We start from the raw sequence: 18,221 nt of genomic DNA, 5'->3' as shown, positions 1-18,221 counted from the left end.
CTGTCCATCGATAATGCTGGTTTTCAATATGGTGTTGGCCCACCCTTAATCTTGATGATACCTTCCACTCTCGAAGGCATACTTTCAGTCAGGTGCTGGAAGGTTTCTTGGGGAATGCTAGTCCATTATTCAAGGCGTGCTTAGCTGAGGAGAGGTATCGATGTCGGTCGGTGAGGCCTCGCACGAAGTCGGCGTTCCATAGGATTCAGCTTAGGACTCTGTGCAGGAAAGTTATTGTCGTGAAACCACTCAGCCACAGGCCTTGCATTATGAACAAGTGCTCAATCGTGTTGAAAGATGCCATCGCCATCCCCGAATTGCTCTTCAACAGTGGGAAGCAAGAATGTGCTTGAAACATCAATGTAGGCCTGTGCTATGATAGTAGCAAGGAAAACAAGAAGGGGCGCAAGTCCCCTCGATGAAAAACACGACCACACCATAACACAACCGCTTCCGAATTTTACTGTTGGCACAATACACTCTGGCAGATGACGTTCACCGGAAATTCGCCACACCCACATGCTGCCATCCGATCGCCATATTGTGTACCATCATTCTTCACTCCACACAACGTTTTCCCACTGTTCAATCGTCCATTGTTTACGCTCCTTACACCAAGCGAGGCGTCGTTTGGCATTCACCGGCGTGATGTGCGGCTTTTGAGCAGCCGCTCGACCATGAAATGCAAGTTTTCTCACCTGCCACCTAACTGTCATTGTACTTGCGGTGGAATTCCTGTGTGATGGTCTGTATAGATGTCTTCCTATCACATATTACGATCCTCTTCAATTGTCGGCGGTCTCTGTCAGCCAACAGAGGAGGTCGGCCTGCACGCTTTTGTGCTGTAAGTGTCCCTTCACGCTTCCACTTCACTATCACATCGAAAGCAGTGGACCTAGGGATGTTTAGGAGTGTGGAATTCTCGCGTACAGACGTATGACGAAAGTGACACCCAGTCACCCGACCACGTTCGAAGCCCGTGAATTCTAGGGAGCGCCCCATTCTACTCTCTCACGATGTCTGATGACTACGTAGGTAGCTGAAATGGAGTACCTAGCAGTAGATGACACCAAAAGCCACCTAATATGAAAAATGTGTGTTTTTGGGGGAGTCCGGGCACTTTTGATAACATAGTCTAGGATGATCAGTTAAAAAAATGGCCTAATATGTTTAAGGCAGAAAAGGAAGAACAGGAACAGCATTTTGTGACAGCGAGCTTAGAAGTATTCAGGTTTCATCGACGGACCTATGCTGGAATTCTAGTGTAAATTAAAAATGTTATTAACATGTCGGTCAAGTGAAAACTAAATCTTCGACTATGGTGAATACACCTGCTAGCGAGACTTTAGGGTGAAACTTCAGTTGACAGTGACCACCCATTTTTTTCCGAAAACACGGCTGCTCGATTGTCGCTAATCAAAAAATATTCGAATATTACAACCACCGTTGAAATAGTCAACACCCGATTCTTTGAAAGAAACGCTGCGGAAGAGGAATGGCAGCATTGTTCCGTAAGGAAAATTTGCCATCCAAGAAACTACTAAGAGCAAGTGGAGAGCAATCTGTGTTCTCGAAGAAGTCCCGGCACTGGTGTAAGGCACTTGTCGCCGTGGCCTGACCCGACCTTTGCGCCCAGCGGTTGCGCGCCGTCTGCCGTCTGCCGGCTGCTGGGTGCTGGCGGTGCCGCATTGTCTGCTGTGCGCGGCGCGTGCCTCATCTGTCATCGCAAGCAGAGTGGACATCCTGCAGCTTCAGCACTGCCTCGCCAACCTCAGTCTTTTTTCGCGCTGCTCCGAATTCCTCGCAACGTGCTTTGGATCTTACAAATAACTACTCTCGGGCACGAGCTTTTTAGCTGAGATGACGCCAGGCTCCTTTTGACTGACAGGAAGGAGGAAAAATTACTTCATCTCACGAAAACCGGAAGAATTTCTAGGTCGGTGGTTCATCCTTCTCATGTTGTAGAAACTAGGTATAAAAGTGATGTCAGTGAGAATTTTTTCCGTTTTCTACGTACCATGAATTCTAAAGCTGTACTAAATTCAAATAACTACTGCAAACTCAAATGCAAAGGTGAATTTCCTACAAGTACATATTCTTTTTCTCATTAGTGTTATAAATGAAGTAGTCGTAAATTTTCCACGACCATTTAAGAGATGTTGGAAAACAGCATAAATCCAGAACACGTTTAGGACAGAGGGAATTTACTGTACAGTGAAAATGATAAAACTATGAAATTTCCTTTCATTGGAAATTACGACTGTTTTGAAGTACGATTTGTGCGAATATAAAAGTATTTTAGACCAGATCCTTATTTAATGGTCCTAAGTGTCAGTTTAAATGGCAGACTGCAGAGTGTAACATGCCCACGTGTTGCTTTATCGATCCTCTTCTTTGAATTTGTAAGCTAGGAAAATTTTTTCGTTTGCTTTGAGCTTTCAACTATTTGCACACTATTTGTTCTCTTGCATCCATTTCTTTCCTATAGGAATAACGCAACAACATGTGCGCTTTTTGTTTTTAGGAAAAAGTTGTAAAGAAAAGGTCTGGAGGACCAGGAAGGAAGAAAAAAGTGAGTAAAACGAGAAAAAAAAGGTTTCTGCATGGCATGCATACTCTTGCTGTAGGGACAACACCAGGGAAAACTTTATGTGCCAATATGAACTTCCCAAGCTGTCCTACAACATTTCAGAAATATGATTCTATACTGCATGCTGCTTGCAGTGGCTGAGAAATCTGTGACACATGCAGGTAAGAGAGTGTGAATTTAAATGATGAGTCTATATCAGTAATGAATTAAAGACACTGTGAGTGCAGTAAAACTTTTAGACTCAATTTCCCGCAACTTATACTTTTTCTAGCCGGATGTACTTTTTCTCTGAAATCACTTTCTTATTTGGTCATCAGTCTTCTCACTGGTTTGGTGCGGCCCGCCACGAATTCCTCTCCTGCTCTAACCTCTTCATCTCAGAGTAGCACTTGCAACCTACATACTCAGTTATTTGCTGGATGTATTCCAATCTCTGTCTTACTCTACAGTTTTTGCCCTCTACAGCTCCCTCTAATACCATGGAAGTCATTCCCTCATGTCTTAACAGATGTCTTATATTCTTGACCCTTCTCCTTATCAGTGTATTCCACATATTCCTTTCCTCTCCGATTCTGCACAGGGCCTCCTCATTCCTTACCTTATCAATCCAACTAATTTTCAACTTTCGCCTGTAGCACCACAGCCGGCCTGGTTGGCCGACCGGTTCTAGGCGCTACAGTCTGGGACCGCGAGACCGCTACGGTCGCAGGTTCGAATCCTGCCTCGGGCATTGCTGTGTGTGATGTCCTTAGGTTAGTTAGGTTTACGTAGTTCTAAGTTATAGGGGACTGATGAGCTCAGAAGTTAAGTCTCATAATGCTCAGACCATTTTTGTAGCACCACATCTCAAATGCTTCGATTCTCTTCTGTTCCTGTTTTCCAATAGGCCGTGTTTCGCTACCATACGGTTCTGTGCTCCAGACGTACATTATCATAAATTTCTCCCTCAAATTAAGTACATGTTATAAAGTAAGAGCAAAAATTATACTCAACCCATACAATGAGGAAATATTAAACACAGCACAAGCAGGGTTCAGAAAAGGTAAATCAACAATCGACCAAATATTTACACTAAGACAAATATTAGACAAGAACTGGGAGCACAATCATGGTACCTTTTGCCTGATTTTGGAGTTCAACAAAGCATATGACAGATAGTAAGAAAGGAAATGTGGATGACAATGTCAGAATATGGGATACCTCAAAAGCTGATAAAGCTAACTAAAATGTGTGTGATGGAATCAAAGTGCAAAGTCAAAGTACAGGGGGAGCTCTCAGAAGCATTCGAAGTAAAAAGAGGATTGGACAGAGAGATAAAAAAATGGTTCAAATGGCTCTGAGCACTATGGGACTTAGTATCTTAGGTCATCAGTCCCCAAGAACTTAGAACTACGTAAACCTAACTAACCTAAGGACATCAGACACATCCATGCCCGAGGCTGGATTCGAACCTGCGACCGTAGCAGTCCCGCGGTTCCGGACTGTAGGGCCTAGAACCGGCGACAGAGATATATTGCACCGCCAACCCTGTTCAGGTAGTAACATGTGGAAATGCAGGAGTCACCATAGGAAAAATGATTAATGTTCTGGCTTTTGCGGATGATATTGTGCTGACAGGCAACAGCATATGAAACCTGGAGAAAATGGAGTGTGTACTAATGGAAGAAGTTAAGAAAATAGGTCTAAGTATAAATGAAAGTAAAGTTCATGGTAGTAGGAAGAAGAGCTCATTTAGGACCAAACCATCTAAAAATCGGAAATCTTATAGTACAGAAGACAGACACATTCAAGTAACTCTGTGTCAACATCAACTAGCAAAAAATTATAGAAGAAGAGACAGTAACAAGAATACAAGCTGAGGGGGGAAGGGGGAGGGAAGATGTCTAGGAGCTATGAACAACATCATAAGATCGAATTTACCATCTAGCCAGGCAAAAATAAAATCTATCAGACCATCATCAAGCCAATAGTGTGCTACGCAAGTGAGACATGCACCCTGACAAAGGAAACAGGGAAAAAACTCATCACTTTTGAAAATAAAGTACTGAGAAAAATATATGGACCAGTGAAAGAAAATGAACAGTAGAGAATAAGGAAACACAGAGTACTCAGACAATTATACACACTGCCTGACGTCGTAGCAAGTGTGAAAATTAAGAGACTAAGATGGTACAGACATGTGAGGAGGAGAGGGGAAACATGGTAATAAAGGCTGTAATGGGTTTACAAGCTGTGGGAAAGAGACCACTGGGACGCCCGAGAATGAGATGGAGGGATAATACCATGGGTGCCTAACTAACCTAAGAACATCACAAACATCCATTCCGGAGGCAGGATTCGAACTTGCGACCGCGCGGTTTCAGACTGAAGCGCCTAGAACCGCTCGGCCACACCGGCCGGCGAGGCGTGTACAATTGGAATGATATGGGACCTCTGATACATCTAGATATGACTCTGACAGGTGACACGCACGTAAGCATTCTGATCACTTGCATCCATTCATGTGCATTGTGCATTCCGACGGACTTGGGTAATTCCAGCAGGACAACGCGGCGCCCCACACATAGAGAGTTGCTACAGAGTGGCTCTAGGAATACACTTCTGAGTTTAAACACTTCCTCTGGCCACCAAACTCCCCAGACGTGAACATTATTAAGCATATCTGGGATGCGTTGCAACGTGCTGTTCAGAAAGGATCTCCACCCTCTCGTACTCTTACGGATTTATGGCAGCCCTGCCGGGTTACTGATGTCGGTTCCCTCCAACAATACTTCAGACGGGTCGAGTCCATGCCACGTCGTGTTGCGACGCTTTGCATGTTCGCGTTGGCCCTGTGCGATATTGGGTAGGTGTACTCGTTTCTTTGGCTGCGTAGTATCTTGAGAGAGGCGCAAGAACTAATTAAATTCTGAAGAAAGCAGCATTTTAATAGCTTTGCCTTGATTTGTATTGCTATAATTAAATTCTGTTGTTGACCTACAGATCGCAAGTCAAATGACAGGAATGTTTGATGGCGGAGCACTTGTACGTTCCGTTCTAGCTCGTTCGTCAAGACTGGTAATGTGTGTCTTGTACAGGTAGGAAGACCGCAAATTTTCGTTGTTACTTTCTGAAGTTTCTTCCCGTAGAGAGCATGATACATATTTGTTTCGTGGGCCCCTCGATATTCTCCAACCGTTGTCTTTTTGAGCGTTCACGTGGACGACCTTTTCTGGATCGTTGCTTCTGATGTTTCCACATTAGTCAATCTTTTTGCCGATGGGACAATGCACTCTTTTCGTGTTGTGGTAATGCAAGGCTTGTTCGTATCTGTTGTTGTTGCTCTGGATCGTAAAGATCCACAGGACGAACGATTCATATACGACACTCAGGAAGGGCAGTGTCTATAAGAGACCGCTCTGGTTTCTGTAAAACGTAGTGTTCCGAGAACAAACTATTAAAATCCGCGTTTTTTCCCCTTTATGAATTTGTATCACCATAAAATGATGGTGTTGCCGACCTGGGCATAATGTACCTGAATCAGTCCCGAAAGCACCGTCCTCCTAGGACGCACACGTCGTATGTCACATAAAGCGTTCCACAACTGATATCGCACCATATAAATCTTGAAAACGTCTTAGATAAAGAGTGCACGCTAGTTCGATGTAGTCTACCTGAACATGAAAAATGAGTTTCACATGTTGATTTTACTTGATCCACAAGAATAAAGTAAACAAGCAGATAAACACAACAAACGAAACAGCTCAATCTTCAGTTGACATTAGCTGCAAACGATGATGTAGCGGCAGGTCGCCACTACAACAAAGCATAACATACTATGTTGTGAGCTACAAGTATCAATTTTTGTATTGTTGTTTGACAGTCATGCTTACGATTTGCGATAGTGGTCGACAATAGAGAAAACACAGGGCTAGGTACTTGGGTCGTCTCTTTTAAGAGTCAATGCCAGTTTCGAATGCAGCTGCCAAAGAGAACCACTCAACGCGTATGAATTGTGTTCTATTCATTCAGGAATTTATAAATTCCACGTTGAGGCTGGGATTTATACCGCAGTGGACATAGAAAAATTCATCCTTTGATGCAGTTCTTGTGCAATGGAGATATTTTGCAGCAGACACATGTTCCAGAAACTGCCAATATGAGAGCAAGGTAAAACGCTTTCGTTCTGTCGGTGAAGGACTTAACTTTTCAGAACAAAGTTCCCTTTTATGTCAATGTACGTTGTCCAGAGTTTTTACAGATCATCAAAACATCCATCTACAACTGCTCTAAACTACTCGGTGGATTCAAAACGTTTTCGAGCGAACTGAACAGCTGGCAAGGACACTCGCAACCAATGACCACGCACCAGCACGACGATTTTCTGCTTTTCTGGAAGCCATCCCACACGACATTCATAGTCTTCTTTTTCACTTTACCCATCGTTACAGAAAAATATGAAAAGAGGTGCTTCACATGAGATAACTAGTATCTTCAGAACTTACACCAGACTCCTTCAAGCGGCAAGATCGTAACACATTTGCAAACATGAGTAACTTAACGAACTGTATGTTCAATTCCGAATTGCGTATGCAATTTCTACTGCTCTGATTTATGTTCTATCTGTGTTTTAATTCATGCCTCGGTGTTGATTGCATCAATAGTGGAATTAGGCCAGCGACGCCCCACTTTTCATTGCTGCCAGATGTATCCAACATGGCGTCGATGACGTCATCCAAGATTGTGGCCTGTAGACTTGGCAACAGTGCATTACATCATCCAAGATGACGGATTTTGGTGGGAAGATAAGAAAATAGGTCAATTGGGCTACCTCCACTAACCTAACCCACCTCCCTTCCCCTCCGCTCATCCCAGAAAATGACAGGAAGTGCAACACACCATGGCTGCCTCTACTAACCTAAGAAAATGGTGGGAAGATAGGTCAATTGGTCTACCTCCACTACCCTAAGTCATCCGACCGCCATCTCTTCCTAGGGATTAGAGGGAAATTTGAATTTTGGCGATAAAGAAAGGCCACTCGGACTATCTCTACTAACCTAAGAAAAAGGTGGGAAAGAAAGGGCACTTGGGTTACCTCCACTAACCTCAGTCATCCGACCGCCACCTCTTCATAGAGCTTGGAGGGAAATTTGAGTTTTGGTGGTAAACCAAGGCCATTTGGGCTATCTCTACTAACCTAAGAAAATGGTGGGAAAGAAAGGGCACTTGGGCTACCTTCACAAACCTAAGTTATCTGACCGCCATCTCTTCCTAAGAAATGGTGGGAAAAGGACTCGGCCTGTGCTGGACACAAGTCTTTATTTTCAGTCCTTAATTAAACAATTAGAGGCAGATACATTCCTCTAAACGAACTGTCGCATCTTGGGTGTAAAATCAAAACTTCAGCTTCATAAATAAGTTAGCAATAGATGCTTGTGAGGCACTGCAGTCCCCATGTATACATTTGCCTGACAGATGTACTGTTAACAGAGTTGGTGGCTCAGTGACTTGTAATTTTCACATGTCGGACACTGCTACTATGCATTTATCTGTTTCCTTGTATGAGGTATACCCCATTACTAACGATCACTTTATATAGGGATGATGCAGGCATAGTATAATTTCTGAACAGTGATCGGAGGTGAACAGTAGACGCTATACATCTCTGGAGAGCTATATCGTGCTCGTATCACACAGAACCAATGTTTTAAAGAAGTAGTTTTCTCGTTTTACAATTAGATACCATAGTTTATGATAGAGAAACCAGGAACAAGGATGTATGTCTTGTACTTGAAACATATTTCTTACATTGGAATATTAAAAGCGCTACATTCCGTATGAGCGATAGGTCAGAAACGCAAGCAATCTAACATTTCAGCTCATTTTAAGTGCGGAACATTGTAGCCTTAGGAGTGCGTGTGTTTATGTTGTTTCTTGCCAATATCTTCTAGGTACTGATCCTAGACTCTGGAATAATACTTTAAAATTGATAGCTTGTTAGATTTATGTAAAAACTCTATCTTTCTGGAGCTCCATCGCACATAAAAACCATCCGTTTCTTGTTCTTCTTAACCGTCTGCTATTACATCACAACACTTTAACATGAGCTCATCTCGAGAAATCTTGTGCACTTGGATGGGCGAGGACTTGACGAGCTCCATTCATTCACAAGGCGTGGAATGTAGCAGTGTGCTTCTGGTTCATTGCAGATTAAACAGCGCTGCAGGACAGGTTAGTCAATGACAGCGTGAGGGGGTCATTCAGTCTCTTATTTTACCCTAAGACTGTGAGAATGCTCTGTGACTCTCATCAGCACAGATATGGATCGTAAATTAAGCACTATGCTCAAAGTGTTATAAATACGTAGAGTGGTGTCTGATATACTTTGATGATCGATGTGTTCAAGAATTAACAATGCTTGGATGTACTGCACAGTCATATATCCACATTCGCAATGATACTTGCAAAGTGGGGAGGGGGTGGTTTAGCTGTGACACTGAAACTGAGAAACATGCTGTAACATCATTGGTCAGTGTTGAAAATACTATAAAATTGGTAAAATTGTTCACACAGGCAACTGCAATGCTTATTATTTCAGTACATCGGAGGTGTCTTTTCCATCTCATCTGTCCACTGGCAAGCTATTCTTTGGAGGGGTGACACTTTGTGGGGGTGGCTAGCACTGAAACAGTAATCACGTACATGACTACAATATGAGGAATCAGTAGAAATGGAACACAGATTAATCAGCTATTCCGTCAATGTGACAGATGAGTTTAAATGTAGTTTGGAAACCCACACCAGCTCCATAAAACTTTTCCAAATTCCTTACATTGTAAATGTATTTTATCAAAAATCATTCAGTGTGTGTGGTGTGTTATGGTAACACTGTGCGGCGTCTAGAGGTCGCCCAATTGACCTATATTCCCTCGAAAATTCAAACTTCCCACCAGGGGCTTGGCAGGGGGGGTGGGGGGCACTTTCCAGCCATCTTGGGTAACGGTGCTGTGATCATCAGCTGACAACATCACGGCGGCCATCTTGAATGACGTCAATCGCATCATCAGCTGGCGTCTGAGCAGCCATCTTGATCGACGTCAATCGCGCCACAGCCTGACGTCTTGGTACTTTGGGGTGATATTGTGTGCAAGAGGCAGTGGATCAGAACGTCTTACTGTCAGTTTAGAATCTGACACAGGCCCTGAAGTCGTGGCAGAAAAACGAAATGTTTGGCTCTGTACAAAGCAGTGGGATGGAGTACATCGCATAAATCATAATTCGTTTAGAGGAATGCGTCTGCCTCTAATTGTTTAAATAAGGACTGAAAATAAAGACTTATTTCCAGCACAGTCCGAGGCCTCTTCCCACTGTTTCCTAGGAAGAGGTGGCGGTCAGATGACTTAGGTCAGTGAAGGTAGCCCAAGTGTCCTTACTTTCACGCCATTTCCTTAGATTAGTAGAGATAGCCCGAGTGGCCTTGCTTTACCACCAAAATTCATATTTCCCTCCCATCCTTAGGAAGAGGTTGCTGTTTAATGACTGAGGTTAGTGGAGGTAGCCCAACTGATCTACCTTCCCATCATTTTCTTAGGTTAGTAGTCATTTCCAGGGGCAGATGTGGATTCTGTCCACAATCTATTGGTTATGAACTTTGGATTAAAACTGAAGAAACTGCAAAAAGGTGGGAATTTAAGGAGATGGGACCTGGATAAACTGACTAAACCAGAGGTTGTACAGAGTTTCAGGGAGAGCATAAGGGAACAATTGACAGGAATGGAGGAAAGAAATACAGTAGAAGAGGAATGGGTAGCTCTGAGGGATGAAGTAGTGAAGGCAGCAAAGGATCAAGTAGGTAAAAAGACGAGGGCTAGTAGAAATCCTTGGGTAGCAGAAGAAATATTGAATTTAATTGATGAAAGGAGAAAATATAAAAACGCAGTAAATGAAGCAGGCAAAAAGGAATACAAACGTCTCAAAAATGAGATCGACAGGAAGTGCAAAATAACTAAGCTAGAGGACAAATGTAAGGATGTAGAGGCTTATCTCACGAGGGGTAAGATAGATACTGCCTACAGGAAAATTAAAGAGACATTTGGAGAAAAGAGAGCCACTTGCATGAATATCAAGAGTGTTGATGGAAACCCAGTTCTAAGCATAGAAGGGAAAGCAGAAAGGTGGAAGTATATAGAGGGTCTATACAAGAGCGATGTACTTGAGGACAATATTATGGAAATGGGAGAGACTGTAGATGAAGATGAAATGGGAGATACAATACTGCGTGAAGAGTTTGACAGAGCACTGAAAGACCTGAGTCGAAACAAGGCCCCAACAGTAGACAACATTCCATTGGAACTACTGACGGCCTTGGGAGAGCCAGTCCTGATAAAACTCTATCATCTGGTGAGCAAGATGTATGAGACAGGCGAAATACCCTCAGACCTCAAGAAGAATATAATAATTCCAATCCCTAAGAAAGCAGGTGTTGAATGATGTGAAAATTAGCGAACTATCAGTTTAAAAAGTCGCAACTGCAAAATACTAACGCGAATTCTATACAGACGAATGGAAAAACTGGTAGAAGCCGACCTCGCCGAATATCCGTTTGGATTCCGCAGAAATATTGGAACACGTGAGGCAATACTGACCCTACGACTTATCTTAGAAAATAGATTAAGGAAAGGCAAACCTACATTTCTAGCATTTGGAGATTTAGAGAAAGCTTTTGACAATGTTGACTGGAATACTCTCTTTCAATTTCTAAAGGTGGCAGGGGTAAAATACAGGGAGCGAAAGGCTATTTACAATTTGTACAGAAACCAGATGGCAGTTAGAAGAGTCGAGGGGCATGAAAGGGAAGCAGCGGTTGGGAAGGGAGTGAGACATGGTTGTAGCCTGTCCCCGATGTTATTCAATCTGTATATTGTGCAATCAGTAAAGGAAACAAAAGAAAAATTCGGAGTAGGTATTAAAATCCATGGAGAAGAAATAAAAACGTTGTGGTTCGCCGATGACATTGTAATTCTGTCAGAGACAGCAAAGGATTTGGAAGAGCAGTTGAATGGAATGAACAGTGTCTTGAAAAGAGGATATAAGATGAACATCAACAAATGCAAAACTAGGATAATGGAATGTAGTCGAATTAAGTCGGGCGATGCTGAGGGATTAGATTAGGAAATGAGACACATAAAGTAGTAAAGGAGTTTTGCTATTTGGGGAGCAAAATAATTGATGATGGTCGATGTAGAGAGGATATAAAATGTAGACTGGCAAGCGTTTCTGAAGAAGAGAAATTTGTTAACATCGAGTATAGATTTAAGTGTCAGGAAGTCGTTTCTGAAAGTATTTATATAGAGTGTAGCCATGTATGGAAGCGAAACATGGACGATAAATAGTTTGGACATGAAGAGAATAGAAGCTTTCGACATGTAGTGCTACAGAAGAATGCTGAAGATTAGATGGTAGATCACATAACTAATGAGGAGGTATTGAATACAATTGGGGAGAAGAGGAGTTTGTGGCACAACTTGACAAGAAGAAGGGACCGGTTGGTAGGACATGTTCTGAGGCATCAAGGGATCACAAATCTAGCATTGGAGGGCATCGTGGACGGTAATAATCGTAGAGGGAGACCAAGGGATGAATACACTAAGCAGATTCAGAAGGATGTAGGTTGCAGTAAGTACTAGGAGATGAAGAAGCTTGCACAGGATAGAGTAGCATGGAGAGCTGCATCAAACCAATCTCAGGACTGAAGACAACAACAGTAGAGGTAGCTGTGGTGTGTTGCATTGTCCTGATGGAATTTGAACTTCCTGCCATTTGCTGGGGGAGGGGACAGGAGAGTGGGTTAGGGTAGTGGATGTAGCCCAATTGATCTATCTTCCCACCAAAATCCGCCATCTTGGATGACATCATGCACTGTTGCCAAATCTACAGGCTGCCATCTTCGATGATGACATCACCGCCATCTTGGATACATCTGGCAACAATGGAAAGTGGGATGACACCGGCCTAGTTCCACTACTTAAATCATGTTGAGGACTGGGGAGGCACTTCGGCTTATGAAACGTCAGTCTCATAAAGTGTTACACTTACAGTCATAAACCATTCAGCTGCTTAATGGGGATGTTATATATATCACTCATTCGTTCCTTGTGAGCCAGAGTCCAACCAGTAAACACACGATTTCCAAAAGAAACGAACCTCCATGTATAAAACAACTTCAAACGTCTTATTACTCTACAAATGAGAGTTAATGTGTTAGGTACTTGACGTTACACGTGGAAGTGAGAAAAAGTTTAGAAAAGGTTTGAAATTATGCTTAATGTGTGGTGGAAGTTCCTAACTGCTCTCATTATGAAACACTGGATGAACATCGTCTGGGTAATGTGCACTCCATTTTAAGCAAAAACATGTTTTTCATGTAACTCAATGTTTATGACGTCATGTCTCCTCAAGTATATGTAACACAATGATATAATTTTGCAGATACATTTAGTGACTTATGTAGATATTGTGTGTATAGTAAGTTGCGAATTGTGTAAGTAATAAAGAAGTAATAAATTAAAACGTCGTGCCTAATTCTGAAGTTTTGCTGACGGACAGCGAAAATGTAGTAAGCGAGATACTTTCCTCCTTTCATCAATTTGTGAGTGACGGGGGGAGGTAAGAGGAGATGTACAGTGAAAAAAAGTTTTGTGAAGGTTTTAAACTATGTGTAAAGTATTGGAAGTCGCTAAGTCTTCTTATTCTCAAACACTGGATGAATGATACCGTTTATTTGCGCAACGTTGGTTACGCTGGCTCAAAAACAAACACACGGTATCCACCTGTAATACTTGTCTTATTGTATTAAACTTTTAAAATAAGGCCATATATTTTAATAAGTAGATTATAACAGGATTTTAAATGTTTAAATTCGGTCAATAAGTATGCAATATATTGCAAACCAAGTTTTTGTTGCCCCTAGTACCCAGTAGACAGGCAACTTGTAACTACTATGAGTTCCAGATTTCGGATTATGGGATAATCGCTTAGTAGTACACATACTTGTTCAATATGCGTTATTCCAAGCAATGACCTTATATTGTATGGAACTAGGGACCTAGAAACGGCGGAGTGGCTTCGTCCCCGCCGTAGCCGTAAGTGGTACACACGCTCATAGCAGGCTACAGCAGTCCACTCACTCCACCACCACCCCACACCGAACCCAGGGTTATTGTGTGGTTCGGCCCCCAGTGGATCATTCTGGTAACGTCTCACACCAGACGAGTGTAACCCAAATGTTTGCGTGGTAGAGTAATGGGGGTGTACACGTACCTCGCAGAGGTAACTGAGGTGGAATAAGGGGAACCAGCCCGCATTCGCCGAGGCAGATGGAAAACCGCCTTAAAAACCATCCACAGACTGGCCGGCACACCGGACCGCCGGGCGGATTCGTGTCGGGGACCGGCACGCCCGGAACCAGTCCGCACGACTAACTGGGTGGGCCCGTAATGGCCTTACTGGCATCAAGCTATATTGAATTTTCTTTCTTACAGTGAGACTGAGAGGCCAAAATAGCGTTGGAAGATTACAGTATTCATATACTCCCTCCTGTCTAGTATACGGAACTGATGTTTGGACTGCAGAGAAATGGAGAAGAAAATCGCCCTTTTCGTTTTGAGACAGTTGTCCAGACATTTGTCTTAAGAGATTTTAGGAAACTATGGGAAAGACTGATTCGAATGCCTGTGCAGCCCTTTAGCCACTGCGCGACATTGCTCTTCTTTTGGAAACACTGAGAAACACAGACAGGTTAATTGATTTTATCCATGACTAGCTGTTCCCAGCCACTCGTTGCTGTGGCTCTTTATGGTTAAATGGAGAAGAAAGAAAATAGAAAGCACACATTTCTGATGTGTATGAGAATTGAATATATGTTCTTATCTGCTCCTCCTCCCTCTCTGCCCATCTTCTCCTCTCCCCTCTCTCACCATCTCCCCCTCCCCACTCAGCCCATGTCCTTCTGCCCCTGTCTCATCCGCTTTCTCTGTTCATCACCTCATCAATACTTACTGTGTCCATCCTCTCCTCCCCGCACTCCCTGTCTGTCTCCCCCACCCCTCTCTCTATCCATCTTCTCGTCCCCCTCTCTCTCCATCTCCTCCTGCTCTTTCATTCTGTCCATCACTTCCTTTCTGCCTTCTATGTCCATTTTTTGTACACCCTCTCTCAACTTCCTGCTGTCCCCTCTGTCCATTTACTCCTTTCTGCCTTCTATGTCCGTTTCCCAGCATCCCTCTATCCATATCCTCTTGCCCTCTCTCTCTGACATTGAGTCTTGTTTACCGTTACCGCATATTCAGATTATCCTCTAGCATCTGTAAGTATCCTATGTGATATCTCTAAAAATTTTCCACTCGTTTTTCGACCGCTTCAGCGAGAGCTCCTACCGGTATCACAGAGTGTACATTCAGTGCATTCTGTTCTTCATCTGTTTAAACTCCTTCACGCCATCAACAGATGGCAGCAGCAACTGAAAAATGAGTGCTAAAATGAGTGCTACGACGACACGTACCATATAGGGTATTAAAAAAGGTAAATATTCTTATCTTTTGCAATTTCATACATTTAGATGCATATTTATATTCGCAAATGATTCATTTATCCTGTGAATAAATATCTCTATCGAGACACTACTCTTCATGAACAAAATGTTCTACTTAATTGCAGGTGTCACCCTTGATACCTTGGGACTCTTATTACTATAAATCTTCTGCCATTTTTATTTGGTTAAAGTGGTGTGTGTGTGTGTGTGTGTGTGTGTGTGTGTGTGTGTGTGTGTGTGTGTGTGTTCTTAATTTTTTGCTTAATGTTATTCTGTTTGCTGTCTTTATCCTGTATTAAATTACGTATTTTCCTTACATTTAAATATATTGGGTATTTATTGTAATTACTTTAATGAAACCAGTAAACCCATTTTTCCCTGTTGTACGGCTAACTGATGAAGAAATAGCGAAACTTTTGGCAGTGGAAGATCCAAATATTTCTGAATTTGAGCTGCCTGAAGAAGAAGATGAGCTTGATGTAGCTGTCAGATCACAAACTCCAGTAGCTGATGAGTCATCATCCGAATCAGATGACGATGGGGTAACTTTGAGTGAGACCCAACAGAGAGGTGCAAAATGGAAACACATGGCAGAATAAGTAGTTGCTAGATACAAATTTGTATGGCATAGTTAACGTAGAGTTTGCAAAGATTTGTGTTATTTTACTTTAACTTCTAGGTTTAATCCTGAAGCATTATCATTTGCAACACCTGAAATTTCAATTGTTAAGTCACCATTTGAATATTTCAAGCAATATATTGACAAAACATTGTTTGATGATATGGCTTATTATCATACGTCATGTTACACTAACAGGAAAGTCAATGGACTGTAGTGGAGCAGAATTAAGAAAGTTTTGGGGGGTTAGTATGATGATTAAATTACTGGGGTTCCCTAGACTGGGAATGTGTTGGGAAAGGCAAACACGTTATTCACTTATTGCATATACAATTAGCAGGGACAGGTTTTACCTGATAAGAAATAATCTGAAACTGGTTAATGACAATGCTGTATTAGGGGAAACCAAACGAAATGACAGTTATTGGAAGATTCGACCAATCCTTGACAGACTAATCAATGCACTTCGAAATCATCCCTGACCAACTAATGCGTGTATAGATGAGTAGATGATACCGTTTACAGGTCAGGTAAGAATAAGGCAGTATGTTAGGGGTAAATCTCACATAGTTGGCATGAAGAACTTTGTCCTAGCTACCTCCAACGGTATACCACTTGACTTTTTGCTATACCAAGGAAAGGGTAAAGATATCACGACTGGAAAAATCCCAGTGCCTGACGACCTTGGCATTGGAGGGCGTGTTGTTCTAAAGCTTTCAAATTCCTTGCCACCTGGGTCACTAACAGACATTGATAGATATTTCACATCTGTCCTCTCACTAGATAGTCTATTAACTCATGGGCCATTCTTAGCAACTATGAGTATCATGGATAATCGTCTTCCAAAAGCTATAAATTTCAAGAGAGATTTAGGTTTGCAATGGGAGGTTCTTTTGATCAGGTTGTAAGGAGCGATGAAAAAATAGCTACAATAAAATTTTTTGACAATAAATCCGTTTACGTTGCATCTTCTGCTTTTGGTGTTCATCCCACTGTCCAAATTCAACGTTGTTCAAAGAAAGATAAGGCTCATGTCCAAATTCCTAAGCCAACTGCAGTCACCAAATATAACAAACATATGGATGGTGTGGATCTCCTGGATAGGGTAGTGGGAAAATACCCAATGAGAAGCAGAACTAACAAATGGACAGCACGCGTGATCCGCCAATTCATAGATTTTGCTGTTCCAGCAGCTTGGCTAGAATATAGACAAGCAACGGATAGCAATAATTTATGAGAAAATCTTTGCCATTCAGGCTATCAGATGCTAAGCACATGTCTTAGATGATGAAAAACATACAGAAAAAAAGATCGAAATACAGGTTAGAGGGTTGTAGAGGTCTAACGTTTGTACAGTGTAGCACATGTGAAATGTTCCTGTGCTTTACATCTGAAAAAAATTGTTTTTCTCTTTTTCAGAAGGACGGAATTTGAACGTATGTTACGTTTCTCACACAAAAACAGGATTCTGTATGTTAAGAATAGTTTTGTTGTAACACTCATATATATTACTTTTTATTAACATAGACCGCAGGTCTCACATAAGATACCATATGTAAAAATGAAATTAAAATTTTTTTCTGTTTTTTTGACTTATTTGTGTCCTTATCGCATGTAAACATCAGTTTCAATAAAATCAGGCTTCGGACCAACCTTCAGGACTCTAGAGGTTATGTAGTAGCATCTTAATCACTCTCCGAAGAGCCATAAATACAACTTTCCTGTTTGCTAACAATATATATCCTGTATGTGTCCAAACGTTTATTACAGGAATGTGTAAATATAAGAAATAAATCGGTTGAGTACTTTTTGAGATTTTTGGCAACTTCATATTAAAAATCATAGCTGATGTCGCCCGAATGTTCATTAGTATACTGTGTAAAAATTCGAAGTACATCGTCCAAGAAATTTTCGGGAGTTTCGGTAATGAAGTTTTTGATTTATATCTTATGTATTTATTCACGTATTACATGTATTTTTAAAAATAGGCATACAGAAACACGCTCATATTCTAATGCAACGTTATTTCAAAATTTGAAGCAATCGGTGAAGAACTTTTGGAGATTTAAAGTTCTGAACATTTTTATTTATGCAGATAAATGATGTGTTTGGAAATCTACAACTGTAAAAATGTATATACTTTTTAATATTTTTCGTTTTATACTCCTACAGATACTCCATGTGATCAAAAATATCCGGACACCTGGCTGAAAATGACTTACAAGTCAGTGGCACCCTCCATCGGTAATGCTGGAATTCAGTATGGTGTCAGTCCACCCTTAGCCTTGATGACAGCTTCCACTCTCGCAGGCATCCGTTCAATCAGGTGCTAGAAGTTTTCTTGGGGAATACCAGACCGTTCTTCACGGAGCGCTGGACTGAAGAGAGGCATCGATGTCGGTCGGTGAGGTCTGGCATGAAGTCAGCGTTCCAAAACATCCCAA

The 18,221-nt window shown here is 41.9% G+C and overlaps 1 protein-coding gene across 1 annotated transcript in view; it reads right to left on the bottom strand.

Annotated features, from left to right (window-relative positions):
- LOC126343426 (tachykinins) overlaps positions 1-18,221 on the bottom strand; it is a 955,942-nt gene that overhangs the window by 503,718 nt on the left and 434,003 nt on the right. The window lies entirely within an intron of this gene.

This window comes from Schistocerca gregaria, chromosome 1 (genome assembly GCF_023897955.1).
Source record: "Schistocerca gregaria isolate iqSchGreg1 chromosome 1, iqSchGreg1.2, whole genome shotgun sequence".
Classification (NCBI taxonomy): domain Eukaryota; kingdom Metazoa; phylum Arthropoda; class Insecta; order Orthoptera; family Acrididae; genus Schistocerca; species Schistocerca gregaria.
Note: the sequence above shows the minus strand (reverse complement) of the source record. Positions and strands in the feature narration are given on the sequence as shown.